Here is a 4,812-nt window from a genome sequence, read left to right on the forward strand (position 1 = left end):
TCAGCAATTGGATCTGTTTCAGTAATCAAATTCATGTCTCTGTTTTTCTCCAAAAACTCCTTGTACAAATTCGAAATCAAGCAGTTAAACCAACAGTCAGTAGTTGTGAATCTTACTGGAACATCAACACCGTACTTCCCTTTCTTTCTCAAATAGTAAAAAATTATATGCTGAAATATGAAGAATATACACACATAGTCAGAAAATTACAGTATGAGAAAACTAAAAATGTATATCACCAGTTTATATTTTACAATTAAAGCGTTGACTTACTGAATCACACAAGGGTAGGCCGGGATATGCAAATGTGAAGAACCATTTTTTTTCTCCAATTTCATCAACTCCAAATTCAAAGATTTTCTTTAGCTTATTGCTAGCCTCTATATAAACACTGTCCCTGATGAATCATGATAAAAAGATATGGTTCATAACACGAAAATAAACAAGAAAAAAAAGAAAAAAGAAAAAACTAAAACACAAAACTTACGGCGCATTAGTCCTTAAGCCTCTATTGATGAAAGTGTTCCACTTACACAATACTTTAAAATCAACAGGATTGTCAACATTTCCCTGAAAAGGATACTTAATAGTCAAGATGGGCTTCTTTGACTTAGTTGGCTTATTTTCAACAACTTGGATGGTGCCACCAGAGTCAAATGTGTTCATGAATGGTGACTTCATGACCCCTGCTGGTTTCCTTTCTCTAGGGTTCATTTTAGGTGTGTCATGATCAACAACTATACGATCTTCCTGCATAGTAGCAATATTTTTCTCCACTCCTAAATCACCATATTCAATATTTTGATTGAAATACTTTTGGTGATTGCAGTTATTTGAGCCTCAGCATCGCTACTCCAGCTATTGTCCTCACCAACTTCCTCACAACTATTTTTACCAAGTTGTACAAAATCATCCACCAAACTCCCCATATTAGCAGTATTTTTGTCACAAAACTGCTGGGTGATTGCAGTGATTTCACGCTCGGCATCCTCAATCCAGGCTTCGTCATCACCAACTCCTTCACTACTTTTACCATCTTGTATAGAATCCTTCACCACACCCTCCATAACATCAACAGTTTGCTCTAGACTTATCTCATTGTCAACATTTTTTTTTACAACTTCTTCAATGCCAATATTTTTCTCCATAACTTTCTCACTACCAAAGTTATTCCCTGAAACTTTCTTATCATGATTGGTCGTCATCTTTTCGATTACCCTGTTCAGAAAAAATATACAAAAAGTTATAAAAGTATAGTAAAAGGTAAAAATAACAAATAAGCATAGTCATGAGAATACCTTTGAAGCATCGCGTTCACCTAGAGCTTTAAAAACCTTTTCGAATGAGGAAATCATTAAGTTCTCCAAAGATGAAACCTTGTCGTTTACCTATAAAAGGAAAAGTGAAACCGAATATCAATTAAGTTGTCAGAATTGCTGAAAGACAAAATAGAATTGTACCTTCTTGATTTCACTTCTCAAAAGTTTCAGCTCTGTCTCGCTTGAATTCAAGTTACTGGGTTGTGGATCCGGATTCTCATTGTTGATAGATTGTGATTTCGGCTTATTTTTGGAGTGCTTGTTAGCATTTGTTTTAACTTCAGCCACGACTCCAGATTCAATATGAATCTCATTTTTTATCTTCACAAACCGGGACAAAGTCATGCAATTGAAGCCTTGTTTGTTCATCATTTGTTGGGGAAATGTTACCAAACACCAACTACAAATAAATAAATAAAAGTTAGCAATCATGATTTTTTTTTTTTAAAAAAAAGACAACTTATGTATCAGAAATGCATAATTAATGTATCAGAAATGTATCATAAATGTATCAAAAATGTATCAAAAATGTATATCAGAAATGTATCAGAATGCATAATTCATGTATCAGAAATGTATAAGAAATGTATCAGAAATGCATATTTCATGTATCAGAAAAGTATAATTTATGTATCAGAAATGTATATTTTTACCTGCTCCTGACTTAAAAGAAAAAACTCTTTCCTCAACCTCTTAAACGTCACCTTCTTCTTTACTTTCCAGTTAAGTATGCATGGCACAAGATCTCCAATCCGGTAAGCGAGGTTTTTGCGAGTATAGGGGCAGCATTCATAAAACCAACACTGGAATGCCAAAGGCAAACAACCATATCGGTACATCTCTCTCCTGCTACGAACCTTATCCTTCATTGACTCCAACGTAGCATTAAAAACCACTTTTTCCCAAGGGAAAGTCTCAAAATCACCAGATTCAACCAACAGAAAATCATTCTTTATTATCAAATCATCATTCGTAATAGAAAACAGGAAACTGTGAACGAAATACAATACTGCACTCTTTAATGCATCCTCATCAGATTTCCACATCTTTTCTAAGAAACAGTCAGTTAACAATTTCTTAAACACTTTTGACATGCTTGGAAAGTACAATTCCATCAACCGACTCGACTGGACAGATTCATAATCCTTATTGGGATCACCATTACACTTTAAACCTGTGATAATACAAAACTCTGCAAGTCCAAAGCGCAACTTGGTGCTATTCACTTTAATCCATAACTCATTATCTTTAGGTGACACTACTTCGCTAAGCAATAGTGAATGGATAAGTTGGTTCTGTATAAAAAATTCGGGCAAGTCCACAAAATAACCAAAACATGTTCTTCTAAACATCTCAATCTGCTGATCATCCAAATTACAAATGTTTCACTATACTGCAATTTGTATGCACACTGATACGGGTACTATAATGATCACCCAAAGGAACATAGTAATCCCAAAGCTGCAAACAACACAAAAAATAAATATATATAAGCTTCATAACAATCACAATTACGCACTTTAAACATTACTTGTATAATATGTGGATAGATGATACACTTTATATACAAAAGTTGCACATTACTTATTGACTTGATACACATTATATACAATATGAAAAAGAATGATACATTTCATATACAAATCTGGAACATAACTGCTATATTGGTTAAATTTCTACATATTAAAATAAACTAACCGCACACAAGTCAAAGTTATATCATTCGAAAATACCTTCAAATCAGATGAGCTAGAACATTTTTGATCAGCATGAACTTTTCTCTTTTTTGATGGAATATCATCCCCATCACTTTTAACCTTCCTTTTAGAACCTTTACCCTTATCCTTCACAATATCCCTTCCCACTATTTTAATATTTTTTTTAACTTGTGCCTTTTTCAACAACTACATGTTGAGCAGTGTGTGACCTCGTTACTCTATCGCTGGGAGTCCCGCTATGAGAACGAGTCCTTCTATCAACATGGGTATTTTGCTTTCATTCACTAGGGGTATTTTGCATTGATTCAACAGATTTATGAGTTGCATGCCCCAAATCGCACCCAAATTCTGATAAATCTTCAAAATCGTCATCATCATTCCTAATGAAATTAGGGTTATATTTCACTAACTGACCGGCTAATTTCAGAGAATTTGGAGATGCCTTCATCTTTCTTTTTTTCATCATCAAAGACTTCTTTTCCCCCATTATAGAGACGAATATGAACAAAAAATTGGAAAACCTAGAGTCGACTATGAACAAAAATCGGAAAACCAACTCAAATTTTGACTTACATTGAAACCAAGAGTAAAAATGCAGAAGCTGTGTTTGAGAAGAAAGGTGTTTTGAGAGAGCCAGATTAATGGAGCGAGTTAAAAGGCGTGGGTTTTTTATGGATTATGGGCTAGTAGATGTAATAAGTTTGGGCTGGAGGGACATTTCCGTTCCAAAGGAAAAAACTTGGGCTATTAAAATTTTGAAGTGTTATACAGGGTAGTTTTCTCTATAATTTTGATAAGGCCCAAAATAATAAAGTAACAAGCTGGCCTATTTCTCTTTAATAAGTATGTCTCCATAAAAATGATCCAAATACGTTAGAATGCTTTTGGCACGTTCTTAATCAATCAAATCATCGTAGTTATGTATACATTTGCGTGACATAATTACGATTTCCAAAATTAAAACCAAGGTATGCATTCGCGCAACTTTGGACGAAACAATCTTAATAATAGTAAAGTGTTAGTAATTGTGTACACTTACGCGTGACATGATTCTTAGCACACCAAAAAAACGAATACACATGCGCCTGATTCGTTTCAAGATAATTTCTTAATCACAAATAATCAAGCAATTAAAAGTGATAAAAGGGTAATTGGACATATGTTCTAAAATGAGTAATTAAATAATTTAATTAAGCCAGGCACAATTAAAGCGACCATGCTAATACCACAGAATCCGAGAGTGCCTCACACCTTCTCCCGGGTTAACAGAATTTCTTACCCGATCTTCTGTTTTCGCAGACCATAAATAAGAGTCAAATTTCCTCGATTTGGGATTTAAAATAAATCGGTGACTTAGGACACCATAATAATTATCCCAAGTGGTGACTCTAAATTAAATAAATAATCCCATTTCGATTAATGTCACTTTATTTGGAAAAACTCTCTATTCCTTGGGGAAAAGGAGGTGTGACAGGTATCAACTGTATAGCGGAGATCTAAGGGTAGCGGATCTGGGCGTAACTCTGCGAGAAACGATCGAGGCCACTGTAGTCAGGGACTCATGAGCAAAAATAGTTTCGGGATATAGCTTCAATGTCGATGCTGCCAGCATTGTATTTGCCATCGGGCGCATCAAAAATACCAAGTGGCCTCGGTTGTTGCAGTCCGATCCTACCCAGAGAGACCCTAACTTGATATGTAAGTATCATGGCACTCACGGCCATAAAACCAAGGATTGCCAACAGTTAAGAGAAGGTGGCCAGATCATTCAATAA

The sequence above is a fragment of the Nicotiana attenuata genome, unplaced genomic scaffold, assembly GCF_001879085.1.
Source record: "Nicotiana attenuata strain UT unplaced genomic scaffold, NIATTr2, whole genome shotgun sequence".
Taxonomy (NCBI): domain Eukaryota; kingdom Viridiplantae; phylum Streptophyta; class Magnoliopsida; order Solanales; family Solanaceae; genus Nicotiana; species Nicotiana attenuata.